This window comes from Mustela putorius, unplaced genomic scaffold (genome assembly GCF_011764305.1).
Source record: "Mustela putorius furo isolate JIRA1106 unplaced genomic scaffold, ASM1176430v1.1 tig00003836_pilon_pilon_pilon, whole genome shotgun sequence".
In the NCBI taxonomy this organism is placed as follows: Eukaryota; Metazoa; Chordata; class Mammalia; order Carnivora; family Mustelidae; genus Mustela; species Mustela putorius.
In genome coordinates this window covers 9732976-9752320 of record NW_025421989.1, presented here as the reverse complement: position 1 = coordinate 9752320, position 19345 = coordinate 9732976, and the positions used below count along the sequence as shown (strand labels likewise).

At 46.9% G+C, this 19345-nt stretch overlaps 1 long non-coding RNA gene across 2 annotated transcripts in view; it reads right to left on the bottom strand.

Annotated features, from left to right (window-relative positions):
* The window catches only part of LOC101688095, a 39612-nt gene extending 20867 nt beyond the window's left edge, over nt 1-18745 (bottom strand). The window contains exons 1-3 of one of the 2 annotated variants that reach the window (XR_199919.3): nt 18388-18745; nt 7301-7444; nt 1010-1099 (exon numbers count right to left, since the gene is read on the bottom strand). This is a non-coding gene — a long non-coding RNA (uncharacterized LOC101688095). The remainder of the gene's footprint in view (nt 1-1009; nt 1100-7300; nt 7445-18387) is intronic. The other variant, XR_001180574.2, reaches the window with a different exon arrangement.
* Between the last annotated feature and the right edge of the window lie 600 nt (nt 18746-19345).

The window sequence follows — 19345 nt, the reverse complement described above, 5'->3', positions numbered from 1 at the left end:
ATCTGTGCTGTCCGACATGGTAGCTCCTCGCCCCACAGGGCCATTAAAACTTAAATTAAAATAAAAAAAATTCAGTTCAGTTACACTAGCTATTTCAAGTGCTCAAAGGCAAATGGTTATTTAAAATGAAAATAAAATTCCTTTGCCTCATATTTCTGGTGTTTAACTGGCACAGGTAGTTGGTGATTACCATATTCAACAAAGCAGACCAAATGCCGGCCAACAGGACGGAGGGATGGTTACTTACAGCGAGAGGCAGGGAAGGGCCAGAAATGGGTACCTTGACCTGGTGATGGTTACGAGTTTGAATCCTTCACTAAGTGTTCACTTTATGGGATTTCCTGTATCTACTTCCCTTTACAATGAAAATACTTACGAAACGATTAGACATCTTAGCCCTGAGGTACACTGTTAAATCCTCTTGAGGATATTTGTTGGACTTTTGTGCCCAAGTCACAGTTCCTTGAACACTATAAATCAGGAGGCCAGAACATAGGTCTTTTTAAAGATCTTCTTCAAAAGTATGAAATAAAATGAAAGACAAGCATGCCAACACAGTTATAATATTCATACTCTTTTTTCCTCCCACACCTCTTCAAGGTAGTAAAAATAAGGAATTTCAGGGGCGCCTGGGTGGCTCAGTGGGTTAAGCCGCTGCCTTCGGCTCAGGTCATGATCTCAGAGTCCTGGGATCGAGTCCCGCATCGGGCTCTCTGCTCAGCAGAGAGCCTGCTTCCCTCTCTCTCTCTCTGCCTGCCTCTCCATCTACTTGTGATTTCTCTCTGTCAAATAAATAAATAAAATCTTTAAAAAAAAATAAGGAATTTCAAGTGACCTCTCATGCATTGTAGAGGCACAGATACTCTCTCTGTCCTCAAATCCAGGTTATTGTCTTTGGAAGGGGAATAGGAAATTGAATGTGATAGAATGAAAGGAATTTCTATTGCAAGTAGCACCAGTATCCCAGCTGTGCCTTTTGAATGAAAGAATAAAGTCCACCTCTTCCTACCTCCTCTGTCAATAAGCTTGAGTTATCCCAAACATTAACAGAGGTAACTTCCCAGCAAAAGATGTAGTTCTCATGTTTCCTCACAAAGCCCTAGAGGAAGAGAAAACACATCAGCTTAATCCCAAGTAATTTCTTAGCTATGCAGCTAAAACGGAAAGTCAAATCAAATTGAAAATCATCTTTTTTTCTTACGTGAAAACTATGTTGCACTAGAAATCAGAGTTATTTTTACTGGGAGGTGGTTGAGTGAATAGGTCCCATGGGGTATCTTTGAATTTTCTAAAAGCTGTTACAAGTTGGAGGCCACTCATTTTTGGTGGAGAAAAACCAGTTCTTGATCTGCTTTCCTTCAACCAATCCCCTAAAGTCAGCGGAATTCCCTTGTGTACTTATTTTTCTGTTATGTCGCACTCTCATTTCCAAGAATAACGTTTTACTTCTTTATTTAATTTTTTTGAGAGAAAGACAGCAAACACGCACTCATGCTCACGTTCAGTGGGGGGCAGGCGGCGATGAGGGGTAGAGGCAGAGGGAGAGAATCTCCAGCAGACTCTGCGCAGAGCACTGAGCCTGACGTGGGGCTCGATCTCATGACCCTGAGATCATAAGCTGAGCCAAAATCAAGAGTCAGACACTTAACTGACAGCTACCAGGTGCCCTAGGAATAATCGTTAAAAACTGGTAGACAAGGGAAGAAAAACCCCAATGAAAGTGTGTTTGGAACACTTGGGGGCTAGGCTAGACTTAAAAATAGATGAAGTTTCTGGAGCTTTTTCATGCATCTGTCAGGAGTAGTCCAAGCCTATGTATTGCTTTCACAACAAACTGGGGCTCTGCCTTTTCTCCCCCCAACCCTTTCCTTTTCTTCCTCTTCTTTTTCTTCTTCTTCTTCTTCTTTTTTATTTTTTTGGTATTTTAGAAATTATATTTTATGATTTGGGGTTGGGGTTGGTTCAGCAATCCTGAGGCATGCCCAATTACCTGGGCTGGCTGGGTAGTTTGTCTATATTGTTTAACGAGTTATATATCACCCAGCCACCCTCTCCCAACCCCCCAACCTCCAGCAACCCTCAGTTTGTTTTGAGAGATTAAGAGTCTCTTATGGTTTGTCTCATCAGAATATTTTAAGCAAAAAGTATACAACAGCAACAGGATATTTTTCTATCAGCAGCATTGTTGGGCGTATACGTACAGCAGCACATTCTCAAACCACGGGGCACCTCATAAAGCCAAGCATTTAAGGAAACAAAGTCCAGACTCAGACCAATAGAATGTGTTGTCTGTGTCCAGAGACCAGTCAGTAGGCAGAGGAGGAAGACTCCTTGTCAGTTTCCCCCGCTTTAATCAACGGTCGCCTGTGCCACGGTGGGGTGAGATTACCTGATAAATTCATCATAGAACTGATCGACCTGAATGACAGAGGAGGGTGTTCCAGCTGTGCTCACCCAGGAATAGACTGCGGAATTCACCCCCTTTGTAAAATTTTCTTAAAAAATATTCAGGAAAGTCCACCCCAAACAGTACGTGTTCTCTCCATCAATCTAGTTAGCCCATCAATCTAGTTAGCCCTTCTCAAAGGACTTGGCACCAGAAGCATGTGGTAAGGGAGTAAAGAATACACGCACATGACTCCAGCCAAGACTCCCTAGGGAGGTCTAGGCAGATCATGGTGAAAGCTCCCTAGGTGGTCTTTATGCCTACACCTGGTTACCCTCTCACCACGGCCTCCTCCACGTACTTCCCACCCTAACACACGTGAGGGAGTGCCTCCAGGCTCACTCTTGATAAATTTGGGGACAAACCTTCTGAATTCTCATCAAAATCCGAGGGAAGATGGCAACTGGGGAACATTAGATGTTAGATGTCATTTTAAAAAATCTCCACGTTGATTCAAATAGGACTCCTCATTTTCCCACTTACACCAAGAATCACAGCTCTACAATTTATCCTTGGATGAAACAATACATCGGAAAGCAGTTTCCCTGGACAAAAACATTTTGATCTCAAGTCCTTGTTTAAGAATTGGTTTTTGAAACTCTCAGAGACATCACTTCTCGGACTTTTGGCGAAGATCAAGTGTGAAACTCTCAGAGATGCACATTTCCATACTGCTCACGTGTACACTGTTCTCTTTGGCTTGGCCGTGTGAAAGCCCAGAACCAAATTTGTGGCCACAGCACGGATGCTGAGCCTTTCACTCTGTTTTCTTTTGCCTAATTTCTTCACTTATTTTTAAAATTAACCTTATCTGTTTAAATGTGCTCCAGTTGATACATTTGAACTTACTTATAATCAGTACACTTGACACAATGTGTTAAGTGTATATGTAGCAGTTGAATTGCTTGTAAATGACTGATAAATTTGCAACATCTGATGAGTTTATTTATTTATTTGTTTATTTTAGATTCTTATTCTCACTCATGTCTGATTCATCAGTGTCCCTAGTATCTTCCTGGTATTAACAGGGAACTCAGAAACAAAAACTTTCCATTTTGGCATATGCATGCGTGCACCCCCCCCCCCCCACTGTATAAACTGTATTTTCTTCTATGCCTTCTTACTCCTATTTCCTGACTTTGGTAGTATGTACTTTATACAGTACATTCATTTTCTTTAAAAATAAAGAGAATGGCATTCTATGAATTTCTGCTTTGAATCTGGACTTATTTTCTTCCCCTTGCTGGTTAGATCCCTTATAATATACTGTAAAATTTCCTCAGCCTGTAAAATATCCAGAGGTATTCAAAGCCTCTTTCAAAACGCTGGAAACCACACCATCTGAGACAGCTCCCAGAGGAACGGCCTCAGTCTCACATCTGGGGAGGAAGCCGTTAAAATCCCTTCCCGCAGTGTTCAGTTTTCCTTCACTCGGGAAATCTGGTTTCATTTGTGTGCAATGTGTCCTGGTGGAAAGAGCACGTGCGAGGCTGGCTGGGGGCTGCTTAGGCCCTGTGAGTGGGTGCCAAGGGCAGAGGGGGGTCAGCTGGAAATCATGGAACTTGAATGTGAAGAGCTTGCCCTTGACAGGGTTTGCTTGCTTTGTGGTTCCTGGTTCCCCTGCAGCTCATTCAGAGATCTGGCCTTAATAAGCAAGGCACCCTCAGAAGTTTTGGAAAACGACCAGAAAGAAGGCTCTAGGGCACATTTCGTGGTGAGAACAGCACACCGCTTTGCGGCACCCTTAGACGCCCACTGGGCACTGGAACTCAGCAAGGATGCACACGGCCTGTCCCAGAGGGTCGCTGCTAGCCACGGACGGCCACTGAGCACAGGAAGCGAGGCTAGTGCAACCCGGGAACCGAATATTTTATTTCATTTCATTGTAACTAATTTAAATTTAAATCAGCACATGCGGGCAGTGGCTACTGTACTGGACGGCGCAGCCTTTGACAATTTCTTTCATGAGGATAATGAAGTCTGATTTGGCTTGCAGACCTGCTTAACGCGAGGCCCGCTCCCTAGGTGTTTCTCAGCTACTTTCTGTTTCTGCGGCCGTGGTCCCTGAGGATTTGTATCACTCAAAATAAGCACGTCTGCACTCCAGCTTGTCAGTCCCTGTCAGCGTTCCAATGGGCTCCTCCTTTGCAAATAAACGTGCTTTCTTTCTTCCTAACCGGCTTCTTGCAGAGAGAGCCAGAAGACAGGGCCTGCCCGCACTCTACCCCAGGGCTTAACTCAAGAGGCTGAGAGCGAGTCCCTCCGGCAGGATTTGCTGGGACAGACCTCTCCAGCAGAGGGCAGGGCCTTCTGCCTTGACACGCCACTGCTCCCTTCTTTAAACAAAATGCCAGGTGAATTTAAATGACTTACAGATGAGGAATGTAGGTCTACGACAAGGCAAGAGCCTGAACAAATCGTGAGCCGGACAACAGCTACTTCCAGTTTAACCTGAGCCGGGGCTGTGTGGGGGCTGGAAATCAACACAGGACCCGAAACTGGTGACTTGGTGAGCAAACCGCAGAATAGGAGCTGTAGTCAAGCATGGTGACCAGGCTGTACAGTCTTCATCGGGGTCACTGCGGGGGCCCCCAAACCCCCAAATCTGATGGTAGCAACTAAAAACTGGCCCCAAAGCACATGAAAACACAGTTAGTGTATCTATCAATACACAACTGATTTTAAAAAAACATGGGCTAGTGATTACTAAATGCCAGGCCCCAAACTGGGAGCTGGAAAGACGGAAGAGAAGGAAACAAACTTCCCGTCTTCCAGTTGCTCACCGGCCAGTAGCAGGAAGAGCAGGAAGGACCCAGATATCGTAACAGGCTACGGTAAGAACTCTCAGGAAAGAGTGGATGGGAGAACGTGATGGCACAGCGAAGAGCCCAGATTCAGCCCAGGACTTCACCAACGGGGCTTCCTGGAGGAGGTGGCATGGGAGTTGGACCTGAAAGCACAGCGGGAATTTGCCAAGTGCGCAAGAACACCGTGGACAGAGGCATCTGTTCCGAGGCATAGAAGAAGGTGCAGCTTGGTATATTTGGAGGAGGGGAGATGCTATATTCTGCCCCTCAGTATGCAAAATTTGAACATTATAATAATTTGGACCACACAGAACTGGTGAAAGCAGAAAGTCAGATGAACTCTTTTGCTCCAAATTCCATGCCCCAGGGACAGCCACCGTGAACTCTGTGATGTATCTATATAGATTGTACGCACAACTTTGAAAAATAGTGCTTTGCACACAGTAACTGCTCAATAAAATTCATTATGTGCTGACCCTGTGTGCTTGCACAAATGGCCACAAAATCCAGAGGCAAGCTCCCTCATTTTCTCCCAGACATGAATCTGTCCACATCCCTCTCTATGTCTCTTTCCATTTCCTTGCCCGGAAATCATCAGAGCAAGCTCTGATGGCAAGCTCGAGGGCTTGGTTGTTGGTACATGGTCTGGGGCATTAGAACTTTGAGGCCCCCGAGGGTCATGTTTTGCTGGAAGCTTGTTTTAGAACCTCTCACCCAAGAATTTCATCTCATTGAAGGCTATTCCCCTTTTGAACCCTGGAGGGACTCCCCAGAGAAATCGGTCCATTTCTGCACTGTGTGTTGTGGCATTTTCCTCTGGCTCTCGCTAGGGGCCCTTTATCCTCTTCCCCACCCTCTCTAGACCCCCAGTAATCCTCAAAATTGCCACTCTGAGCCTTGGTCCTCTGCAGGTTCTTCTTGGTGGCTTCTGTCCCTCTGGCCTCAACCCTCACCCCTTTAGCTAGGCAGAAACAGCACAGTAGTCTTAGAGCACACGACCTATGTCGCTGCCTTCCGTGGGTTCAAATCCCAAGCAATTGTATGACCTTGGGCGAGTTATGTCACCTCTCTGAGCCTCTTGGTGGCTCCCAAATTCAATTGCAAAAACCTGTCCCCACTGGGGTGTAAATCATACCTCCTGTCACCGTTGCATGCTGGCCGTCTCTACTGTCTCTAAGCAAACTCATGTCAATGGGTAGCTCGGAGGACCTACCATTTTCTTGATCACGATTTACATAGACTGGTTGGTGGGTGGCCCTACCCATGGGATAACACAAGGGTAACCAAAATGTTTTAAGTAGGTTCTTCAGCAGTTTCCCTCTCAGACAATCACAGGCTTCGACAGTGCCCATGATTGTTGACGCACACCTTCCGAACATTTTGTTTATCCCAGTAATGAGAAGCTGCAAAAAAGCTGGGTCTGGATACACTAATTACTCAGATGTATAATTCACTGGTGTATAAAAGGTATAGCCATATAAGAAGGATTTTAATTCTTAAAAAAAGTTCTTTAAAAAGTAAAATAAACTGGGCACCTGGGTGGCTCAGTCGGTTAAGTGGCTGCCTTCAGCTCAGGTCATGATCCTGGGGTCCTGGGATCGAGCCCCACATCAGGCTCCCTGCTCAGTGGGGAGCCTGCTTCTCCCTCTCCCTCTGCTGCTTGTGCTCTCTCTCTCTCAAATAAATACAATCTTTAAAATAAAATTTTAAAACTGTATATACTTAAAATAAGTTAGGCTACCCTAAAGTAGACACCTAGCTCCCAGCTTAACCAGGTTGCCAAGAGAAGAATGTAGCATGGCGGCGGACCCAAGAGAGGAGGCTGGGGTGGCCACAACTATGGAAAAGTGAAACAGTCCCAGAGCCAGGCATGCGCGCGTGCGTGTGTGTGTGTGTAAGGGGAAAGCATTATTTGTCCATGTCAATGATTCTGAAATCCAGTATGCTTCACACTACTATTTATCCTTAAGTAGGAATTCAATCCCAACTAAAAAGAAATCAGAGAATAGTGGTTCCTAGTTGATGATGCCTTGACACCCATTCTTACCGTAGTCTCCCCTGGGATGAAAATGTGTCTGTGTCAGTCACTCAGTGGCCCTCTTAGATGATCATGCCAAGTCTGTAATAAAATCCTTAAACTTTAGGTCGTGACAAGTTCTCCATGGTTTTTGAGCTGTTATGGAATGTGATCCTAATAAATATAAAGAAAAAATAAAAAAGCAAAAGGTTAGGGAAATAACCCAAACTCTCCTTAGGTGTGTGGCCTGTGGCTTAATTTTATTACAAAACTTAGTGATTGGGGCACCTGGGTGGCTCAATCAGTTAAGCATCTGCCTTCTGCTCAAGTCATGATCCCAGGGTCTTGGGATCAAGCCCCACATCCTCCCTCTCCCTCTGTTTCTCCCCCTTCTTGTGCTCTCTGTCAAATAAATAAATAAAATACCTTAAAAAAAAAAGAGAGACCCCTATTAATTAGATATCAAATTCCTTGTAGCAAAATGTTGCATTGCCATGGGTGAACCTTAACATCACTATGCTAGACGCAGCCAGACACAGAGACCACATACTGCACAATTCCGTTTATGCGAACTGTCCAGAAAAGGCCAACCTAGAGAGTCAGAGAGTAGATCAGTGGTTGCCAGGGGCTGGGGCTGGGGGTGGGAGACACTGCATTTGAGTAATTTTGGGGATGACAGAAATGTTCTTCGTCTGGATTGTGGGGATGGTGGCACAACTCAGCAGATTTATGAAAAAGCATTGTACCGTTCATTTCCAGTGGGATCATTTTATGATATGAAAGTGTATGTCAGTAAAGCTGCTAAAAGTTCATTGCCACACTTGACCATCAGCAGCTTCATGGCAACTTTCTTTTGGGGCTCAGTGGCTTTTTGTGGCTCACCCCAGCCTTCTTAGTTGTACACCTTTTGTTCTCTGATCACCACCTTTAGTTTGTGAAATGGACACAGTAAACGCTAAGTGACCTGGGGTCTTCTGGGGAATGAGGTGGCGGGAGAAACGTCTCTGTTGCTGCTTAATGTTTGTGAATTTCCAGTACCCTGGTACTCCCCTAATTGTTGTTACCAGCTTGCTGGAGCAATGAGATGGAGCCTGGAAAATCAAAGTCATTCTGGCAGTTGCAAGCTGATCTGGGTTCTCTTTGAGTCTTACATTCAGAGTTGCACAGATAACTGCCCACTTACTCTAGCCCTTCTGCCTGTGGGGCTGGAGCTTTATTTTGAAGACATCACATTTTTCGGAGAGATTTTAGGTTCATGGCCAAACCGAGGGGAGGGTACAGAGGTTTCCTGTATACCCCCCTGCCCTATCCCCACGCACAGCCTCCCCCCCCAGTCTGCCACCCCAGCGTACAGCACACTTGTTAGAGTCAACGAGCCTGCACTGACATCATCACCGGACTCCACAGTTGACAGGAGGGATCGCTGTTGGCGTGCCACATTCTGTGGGTTTGGACAAGGGTGTCATGATGTGTATCCATCATTACCAGGGCTGGATGTGTGAGTATAAAGCTACAGGGAAATGCTGGGCATTCCTGGAGAGAGAGCACAGGATCTATACAGTCATAATATATCTAAGGTTTGTCAGGTAGATACAGGTGAACCTGTTATGAATCAATCTATCTATCATCTAATAAAAGATTTATTTGAGAGAAAGAGTGCATGTGTGAGCAAGGGGAGGGGCAGAGAGAGAGAGAGAGAGAGAGAGAGAATGCTCAAGCAGGCAGGGCACAGCCTGACTGTGGGGCTGGGGCTCGATCCCAGGACCCTGAGATCAGGACCTGAGCCGAAGCCAAGAGTTGAGTACTCAACCGACTGAGCCATCCAGGTGACCCCTTACAAATTTAGAAAGACTTGGGGTAAATTCCGATGGTCAAATCCCACTACATCGGTCCACTGTCGCTAAAAACTATTGCTTGGAGACTAAATTCGATCTCTGGAAACGATTTTGTTCTTCCTGACCTTGCTGTGATTTGTTAAGGGGCTTGGCTGCCAAACTGATTTCCTTTTATTCTGTATAATTGTCCAGCACGGAAAAATAAAGAGATTTCTTAAAAAGTCTGCCTGGCTTGCTGCTAGTACCCAATGCCGCCAGAACCCCCTTCACCGCCAAAGAAAGTGTTAGATAAGCAAAGAATTTTCAAGCCTCCAGTGGGACTTCTCTGCAAGTCCTTGATTCAGTCCTGCAGATGTGCAGAGGATGCCTGAAGTTTATCTTTTCTTCCTGATCTCAAATGTTTAGCAATAGCCGGAAGAATTTTTCTTTGACTAAGCCCGTCCTGTTTCAAAACATTCTTGATTTTAATCTCATCAGGAAGACAAGCTTGAGCCGTTACTGCAATAACGGTTTTGTTGGTGCTCCTGATAACCCAAGGCCTCCTGCTTCTGTCTCGGAGACCCAGCCAATTGTCCAAAGTGGCTGAGACTGCACTGTCTGAGATGTGCCCAGCTCCATGCAGGAAGACACACTGCAGAGCCTCCTGGGACAGAGCCGAACACAACAGGCAGCACGAGTCCCCAAGTCCCACGGGCTGATGTGGAGCTGGGCCCTGGGTGCCCGCTGTGCACGCTGAGCGGCGCCATGGTTTGGAACCCCCTAATGGGCCAAGGGGGCAGCAAACAAACCTGCCCACCTTTGCCCTGGAGGGACCCATTGTCTTCATTATCCTGATCCAGAAGGAAGTCTGCCCTTTGCCCCAGAGCGATACACTATCTCTGGATTCCAAAGCTGGGTGGTCTCCTGACATCTTAGGAAGATAGATAACCCAGAACATGTCCATGCCTTTGCTCCAATGGGCAGAAATGCGGGAGAACTGCCTCTTGACACCACTAGCAAGGCTCAGATGTCTGCCTAGATGTCCCCTCTCTGAAACAGACCCCATGTCACTTGCTACCCCATGTCTGCTTTCTGTTTATGCAGTTACTTGTCTGTTGTAAATTTCTTCCGCTAGAGGGCAAACCCCAAGAAGGCAGGATGTCATCTGTCACTGCTGTACCATCAAGGTTTAAAATAGTGCTTAGCACCTAAGTGTCCAATAAAGATGTACTAAATTCGTGAATGAATCAACAGGCGGTCAGGGAGTACTTCCCTGTCCCCTAGGCGGTCTGTGTTGGATGAGAGCACTAGGTACGTCGGTACTTACCAACTTACCCCAAACGAATTACTCCAGACACTCTGCTCAATAACGGTGTGCCCCACAAAGTGCCCGGGATTCCATGACCGCCTGTTTGGGATCCAAGCTCATTGTTCAAAGCAGAAGCCTCTTTTCAGTCTTCAACACAGAAAGGAAAGGGGCAGACGAGAACTTGTCTCTTCTGGGAAAGTTCAAGGCCCCACCAAAGACATGGCCAGGGCTCCTCAGCTATTAGAGATCTGAGGATGGGCACTAAAGGCCTCGGGATCCAATCCATGGTGGGATGGCCCACAGACCACAGGCTCAAGAATTTTACATGAGACTGGCGTGTGTAACAACTTTTTTCCAGAGGAAGAGCGGCATGCTCACCAGCCAGGTACTGGGAAATCCCAAGCCCTGGCTACAGGTTACCAGACACACTGAAACCAGGAGTGCTCTTTAAGAGCTGGGTGTACCCAAAACATGCATCACAGCCCACAGCCCCTTGTGGGAGAACGACTTTGGATTCATAAATAAGCTTCAGAAGACGAAGTTGACCCTTTTAACCGCGAACAAGGGCAATCAGAGACATCTAGCATAGAAGAACGAAGGGAAGTGTGCCGATTGTGAAGCTATTGTCTCTGACCCAATTTCACACCCCCACATTTCCGCTTTGCCGGTTGCTCCCTGCTAGACTTTTCGGGGGGGGGGGCACGGGAGGGACACCGGAGGAGGGGGAAGGCTGCTCCTTGTTTATTGTGGTTTCTGTGAGCGTCTCCCCCAGGAATGGTCCCTCCCCTTGGCCCTAGCAGCTGGGTCCAGTTCAAGCTGTTTTTTCCCTCCATCAGAAGACCTGATGTCACACTGTGACACAGAAGGCTGTCACACCTGCTCAGCCCCATCGGAGCTCTGAGATCAGACAGGAACCCTGCCCGGAGAGCTGGGTGACAGCCCCACGGGGACATTCCTACAATCTTCCCTGTTCGGATAATCCCAATCTCTTCCACTGAGCCCTAAGGGGAGTAGCTGCTTCTAGCAGGTACTATCTCTGAAACGATCAAGTACTTTATGTGTCGTGGGCACAGGATCCTACGTTCTAGTTCACTGGCTCCCATGCCTACGTCTTGCCTTGTAACAGCCAGACGTTTGTCATCATATCATAAGGAAGTGTGACCTATGCCAGATGTTGCCACGCTCTATTTTAAGGTTTTCTGAATGACAGGCATTTCCCCATTACATGTACAACTGGCGAGAAAGGGAAATTATTCAATTATTCACAGAAATGTAAGGGAAGGAGACATTTAGTACAATCCCAGGATCTGCTTCTGACCCTCTGTGCTCCACGGAGCCTTCCTTGGCAACATTCTCTGGGTTTCCAGCTGGCCTCCTTGGGGGTGGGGGAATGGCTGTTTAAGTCAGTATCTCCCACCTGAAGACAGACAGCATACATTTTTCTTATAAAAATAACTCAAGGGACAATGAGATGAAACATGCCTCCCGAGGAAAGAACACCACATTGCCTGTGCACTTGCCAAAGACACTGAACTTGAGTCTATTCAGACCTCTGGATCCAGATGACAGTGGAGGGAAATAAAGAAGACAGAGATCAGGGTCAGACTGCCCTAAAATAGAAAATAGCAGAATCCAGACAGTGGGAAATGTTACAGGTTGAATGGCCTTGATATTTCAACAGACAAATCATAAGACAACAAAGGGACAGAGAGGAAACCCATGGATTCAAAAAGATTCAACTAAGATTTTTGGGGCCCCCGGCTGGCTTAGTCCATAGAACATGTGACTCTTGATCTTGGGGTCATGAGTTCAAGCCCCATGTTGGGGACGGAGCCTACTTAAAAAAAATTTTTTTTTTTCCAAAAAAAGAGTCAAAAGATATATCAAGTTTTTAAAAATAAAATAAGACCAACCAACAATGTCTAGGGAGAGATACTGTGTAACAGAATGGTAAAGACACACCAGGAGGTGATTGCTGCGAAAGTCCGATGGCTCCTTTGGGGGCTGTGACTGAGACCAGGGAGCCGCGGGCCTTCCGGGATGGCTGGCAGGACTCCGTCTCTTGGAGCACGGTGGTTACAAAGGTGTTTCTCTTCTAAAAATTCACTAAGCCCTGCTTCTGTTGTGTGTAGGGATTTGTACTCGCCCTCGATTTCACGACAAAGAATTAGGAAAAAGAAAAGTACCCCCGAGAGCCTGACGCTGTCAGTGAGACTTCGATGTTGCTGGAACGGCCTGGTACGCACAGCTGGGTCTCGGCACGGTCCTGTTCAACATGAACATGTTCTGGAGCAGCAACATCACACGGGGGCCACCCACTCTGTGACCAGGGTGGAGCCACAGGAAAAATAAGACCCATAGTCACGTGTGGGTACAGAAGACAAAACCTGACCCTTGTAAGGTCCCCAAAATGACCACACATGTCCCTCTCCCAGCCAATATGAGTGACTATTGCTTCTACCAATTATAGCTTGGGCTTCGATTTAATCCTTCTGCTTTATACATAAGATCAGATCTAAGATACCTAATCACAGAACTGTCCTCACTTCTTCACAGCAACTCTTCGAAAGCAAGACCCCACCTTTTGCAACTCTCCAAGTCACCTAACACAAGCCCAAATTCTCAAATAAGGCCTTCTGGAAAGCCTGTTCATGAGCTGCCCAGTGGCGCCCCAGTGTGGGCAGTCGCTCTTGTCGTAAAAGCCCAGTAAGCCCAATGTGTCCAACCAGGTTCATGTCAACTACAGGTGTCCCTTGTGGTCCTTGCCAGGAAGTCTTTGGACAAGGGAAAGAAACAAAGAAAGGAAAAAAAAATTGCTCAGAGGTAACAGCTCCAGTTCATCTGGGAAAGAAACCTCTGCCAGTCGAGGGTCATGTTTGCTGTGGCCAAGTATACAATGCTGTACGTGGAAAACATTTCTATTTCCAGGTTCATTTGGGAAATGGAGAAATACCATTGCAGTTAAGTATAAACTGGAAAGCGTGATGAACACATCTGGATGTAAATTCCAGAACTATCTGGTTTCTCTACTGGCCTCGTCCAGAGGGAGGAAGCCATACCGCTTTGGTGTCATCAGCAAGTCACCGAGATTACTTGGCAGTGACCAAACTGAGGAATCTGAATTAGTCGGAGGCCCAACACAGAAATCTCCAGAAATATTCACATTCATTTCAGGATGGAAAAGATGTATTATTAGGCATTATTTTACCGTCAGAGCAACCCTGAGAAAAGCAGAAAACATATTTTCTTCCCACAAATACAGACAGGGAAAACAGAAAAGTGAGCTGACAGTCTCAAGGACATCCAGCAGCCTCACGAGGAGGGCAGGAGCCAGGCCCCCCAAGCCCCTTTAACTTCTCACTTTTGAAAATGCTTCTCCCTTTTGTGGAAAACCTGAATTCTTCTGGGGTTGATCTGATTCTTTGAAAGAGTCGCATTTTGTTTCAACAAAGTCTGGTGGAGGAGATGAGTATGTTTCAAGAAACGTAAAAGGTCTTAATCCTTAAGAATAAGGCTGATGTTTTTGGTCTGATGTTTCCTAGCTCCTTGGCCAATTCTCCTTCCGAAATATCCCAAGGTCTCCAGGGGGACCACTTAAACTTCGTGCTATGGGGTTGTGTCTAGGCAGTTTAAGGGAAAGGAGAGTTCAGGAGAAACACGTCTCACACCATCACTCCATTGCCCTTCAGAGACTGGTGAACGTGAACCAAAAGGGTAAATGCTTTGGAAACAATGATGGTACAATTTCTGCTTCTAGAACTTTCTGTTCACTCATTCCAGGCACATCTCTGCTGGTGGGCAGCCTAGGCCATCACTCTCCCGTTATGCAGAGTCACACTGCTGCACAGTGGCTCGACACCTGACTAGACCCGTCACCTCTCTTAGGACACATGGTTTATAGCCACTTTCTTGTACTTCTGTGAAACTCAGGACAGTGCAATCACGTATCTTTTTCTTACCGTCAACAGATGGCATGCTGCTCTAGTAGTAATATAAGGAGTAAGATGAGAGTAATTCATAACGAAATGTATTTCAACACATCAACAGTCAAGCATGGTGACAGCGGAAGCATCCTGCCCTCTCCTCATCAGAAATCTTGGTAAAAGCGTCCATGATCAACTAAATTTGGAAAGTTCTGGATTAAACAAAGCACAGCATCTCCCAGGACTTCTCAAGAGACTTGAACATACTCCCGTCTACTGCTAAGTTAAGAGAGAGAAGCTGGTACGTAGCATTTTCCCAAATCATTGGATGGTGCAAGCCATGCTCTAGGGGTGTCTCGCTCAATTAGTGATCTTCAGACATGCTTGGAGAGACATTTTCCTACATTAGTCATGGGTTATGTCTGACCCCAAGTGACGTCACAGCCCCATGAATTGTTCATTCTCAAGGCTGAGTGTTAGGAGCCTAGGGACGCAGAAATAGAACCCACTGGATTTCAGCAGTGACCCCCTCCCAACTTCTGAGCGTGAAAAATGTTTTCGGACAGGGCCAAAATGTCCCGTGGGGGGCAAGAGTACTTCCAGTTGAGAACCACTAACCCTATTAAATACGCATGTAATGTAAAACATGACTTTAGAATGCTGTCCTGTTCACATTTTACAGAAGATATTTTCTTCAGATTCTCCACATGCATCTTCTAACGCTGAGGTCTTTGTCATTCTGGGAGGCACTTTTGAGTCGGCTAAAGGAATCTTCCAGATTTCTATTCACTTCCTTTGTTTTTTTTTTTTTAAGATTTTATTTATTTGACAGATCACAAGTAGGCAGAGAGACAGGCAGAGAGAGAGAGAAGAGGAAGCAGGCTCCCCACTGAGCAGAGAGCCCGATGCGGAACTCGATCCCAGGACCCAGGGATCATGACCTGAGCTGAAGGCAGAGGCTTAACCCACTGAGCCACCCAGGTGGCCCTTTACTATTTTTTTTTTTAAAGATTTTATTTATTGATTTGAGAGAGAGAGCACAAGCTGGGGGAGGGAGAGGGAGAAGCAGACTCCCCGCTGAGTGTGGGGCCCCAGCATGGGACTCAATCCCAAGACCTCGAGATCATGACCTGAGCCGAAATCAAGAGTCAGACGCTTAACCAACTGAGCCATTCAGGCGCCCCTCCTAGATTGCTTTTAAACACTCACACGCACTGACCAAGGCTGTGAGAGGTAGCTGGTGCAGGGGCCGGAGCGCAGGCGTCAGTCAGCCTGCTTGTGGCCCTTCCCTGGCTCTCCGGCTCCGCGGTCTATGACCAGGGCAAGGTACTTATTAGCTTTTCTGTGCCTCGGTTTTCTCCTTTGCAAAATGGGGGTATTAGCACCAACCTCCGAGGTGTTTTGGGAGGATTAATGAGAAGATATGAGCAGATATACGGGCCTGGCCAGTGCTTGGCCCCATGAACAGTCAAAACATGATAGATAGTACCATATGCACAGGAATCACGGCCTGCATCAGCAGCTGTTTTACTCCTTCTCACTAGGGACCTCTTTCACTAACTTTTCTAGGTCTCCAAGAATAATACTGGGTAAGTCATTCTGAGTAAGGAGAGGGTTAAGGTACAGGCAGGGAGGGACAGGGGGCCCATGACTAGGCTCTGAAAGAGTGAACAAGAGATGAGGCAGGAGACCAGGCCACCTGGTCCTGGATGTGAGGGAGTATTGGTCTCTGGTGGCTACAGTGTGATTGCAGAAATGGTCCAAACCTCATAGAAGTCAGTCATTAAGGGTGTTTTCTGTTGTCCCTGCTCAGACCAAGACGGCCCAAGAATCTCAAGGCCACAAGCTCCCTGGTCAAGTTTTCAATAAAAGACTGACCTAAAACCCCCCAGTGGCAACCCATTGGGGACCCGTCTCCCCCCAGAGAGCTTTTTCTTTCCTTTCTGCTCTCACCTTCACTTCAGAAACTTTCACTTCACTTCACCCCTTTGTGTCTGAGAGGGTCATTGTTTGACTGCGATCCCCTAAAAATATTGGGCTAATTTGCCTTTCACTCAAAATACTTCATTTTTAAAATAATTCAGGGAGGACGCTGTGATATGAAAGACTTTATATAAACTCAAATATGAGACGACGCCTTTCTTTTTCCCCCAAGGATGCTTTTGAGAATTACTCTCCTTAAACTCAGGAAGCCGTGGTAAATTAATTCTCAATTTAGACAAGAATGACCAGAGTGAAGTATATTGGTTGGTTTGGGAGTTTACAACATCTACTGAGAGCTGACTATGGGTAAGCGGAGTTCTGGGCCTGAGCTAAGTGCAAAGTACCAGTTCGTGCACTTGAACATGAGCTCTCACGTAGGCCTGCCCTCAAGATGGCCAGCCCCTCCCGGACTCTCACAGGCTAAAAGAAGGTAACCACACGTCCTAGTACCTCCTCCACTAAGTACTCCCTCCCCTACATCACCTAGCTCTTCCATGGCGGAAATGAAAGCTGAGGTCAAAATAATCAGGTCCCGCAGGTTCACGTACCCTTGACCCCCTGCTTCCTCCCTTTCCTGTTCTTCTACCGCCTTTTTGCTCCTGTGTCTGGGACCCACCAAGCAGTGTACTGCACCCTCAGTGTCCCTTTCTTCCTTCTGCACATCCTCTGTGTTTTTCCTTCCTCTTCTGCTTGCTGTGGCTCGTTCATCCTCAGAACTGACTTCATGGCCCTGCTGAAGAGAACACAGCTCACTCTGCTGGGAAACCAGGGACAGGCACACCTCGGAGATACTGCAGGAGTGATTCCAGACCACAGCGACAAGGCAAATATCATAATGAAGCCAATCAAGTGAGTGTTTTGCTTCCCACTGCATAGAAAGTTCTGTTTACACCGTACCATAGTCAATGAAGTGTGCACTAGCGTTATGCCTTAAAAACAAAAAACAAAAAAACAAAAAAACAACCAACCCAATGTATGTACCTTAATCAAATAATACTTTCTGGTTAAAAAAAAAAAAATGCTAACCATCATCCGAACTTTCAGCAAGGCATAATCACATCACAGATCACCATAACACAGAGAATAATAAAGAAAAAGTTTGAAATATTGTGAGAATCGCCAAAATGAGACAGAGAGACAGGAAGCGAGCAGACGCTGTTGGAAAAAAGGGCACCCACAGAATTGCTCAACACAGGCTTGCCACAGCCCTTGTTTTGCAAAAATAAAACCTCAGTATCTGAGGCACAGGATAGGAAAGCACAATAGAACAAAGCGTGCCCGTATTTGTAGATTTCTGCTGGGAATCTTAGCCCCTGAATAAAATGTCAAAGTAACAGAATCTAATGTCCTTTGGGTCCTTTCTCCTGGAGGATGGAAGGTCGGCCTGCTATCTCGGGCTCCTTCTGCAGAGGGAGAGGACCCCACCCCCACCACTGGGGCTCTCTGGCCTGGTGCCCACCGAGCGCTCTCATTCTCCTCCGCTCTTTGGTGCCTGGGCATTCCTGTCACCACTGTCTCCCTATGTTTCCAACTTTAAGACTTCTTGAGGTTCAGGGTGCCTGGGTGGCTCAGTCATTTAAGCATCTGCCTGAATTCAGCTCAGGTCATGACCCCAGGATCCTGGGATTGAGTCCCACACTGGGCTCCTGGCTCAATGGAGAGTCTGCTTCTCCCTCTACCCTTTCCCCTTGTTCGTGATCTCTCTCACTCTCTCTCACTCAGATAAATAAATAAAATCTTAAAAAAAAAAAAAAAAAAAAAAGACTTGAGAGGTTCACTGGCTTATGGTACCATGACTATATGCCTCCCTGGCTTGGAGGAACATTCTGTGATTCTCGGCCAGCTCAGGGCTCTGAGAAACTCTAGGAGGCTGCCTTACCCTTCCTGTAGACCCCACAAATGGATGTGTCTTCCCCTTCCTCAGCAAGCTGAAACAGGGAACCCCGGGGCCTTCCCGCCCCCTACAGTTTGAACCCCGGACAGGGCACCTTTGCATCTGGATCTCTGAACCGGGCTGGCCCCATGTGATGCCCTCCGGTCTGCCCTGACTCGGCCTGCTGGAGGGCCCAGGCCTCGTGAGGGACTCACCGGCATCGCACTGATTCTCAGCCGCCTTCGGGCCCTCCTCCTGCCCCACATCCCAGGGCGTCTTCTCCAGGCTTGAGCGTGGGGCAACAGGGGCCCTTCTCCGCCCTTCGTTGCCCGCGTCATCACTCCCATGAAGGAACCGAGGCTACCTGCCTAGAGGAGAGCAAGGGTAGGCCCCGGAGAAAGCAGAAAAAGCAGCAGAGGTTCATGGCTTGACATCTCACGCCATCACGTGGTCAGGAGTGCTCCTGATCACAGTGGGAGGAAGAAAGCACAGGACAGACGTATTTGAGCTTCCTGGCTACGCTCACAGAACAGAAACTTGATTAAGAGATGGGGAGGAAGTAGGGCTGGTTTAACAGCTGTGATTCACTGTCACATGCTCATACTGTTTTAGCAATATATTTTTTTAAAGATTTTTTTATTTGACAGAGATCACAAGTAGGCAGAGAGGCAGGCAGAGAGAGAGGGGGAAGCAGGCTCCCTGCTGAGCAGAGAGCCCGATGAGGGGCTCGATCCCAGGACCCTGAGATCATGACTTGAGTCAAAGGCATAGGCTTAAGCCACTAAGACACCCAGGTGCCTCTGTTTTAGCAATATTTAACAAGCATTTAAAATTCTGTGACAGTACCAGTACCAGTCAACACGTCTGCCTTTGAATGAAGCTGTAGGTGATGGCACAATAGATAAATGCCATTGAAAACGGACCAGAAATTTTCTGCAGTGGTAGGCTGAGTATTTGCTCATTCACTATTTACATGGCCGTGGAGGATTGTAACTGCATTTTGGGGCCAGAATGTAATGGCATTAAAAAAAAAAAAAAGAGGGACACCTGGGTGGCTCAGTGGGTTGAGCCTCTGCCTTCGGCTCAGGTCATGGTCTCAGGGTCCTGGGATCAAGCCCCACATCGGGCTCTCTGCTCAGCGGGGAGCCTGCTCCCCCCCACCCCCGCCTGCTG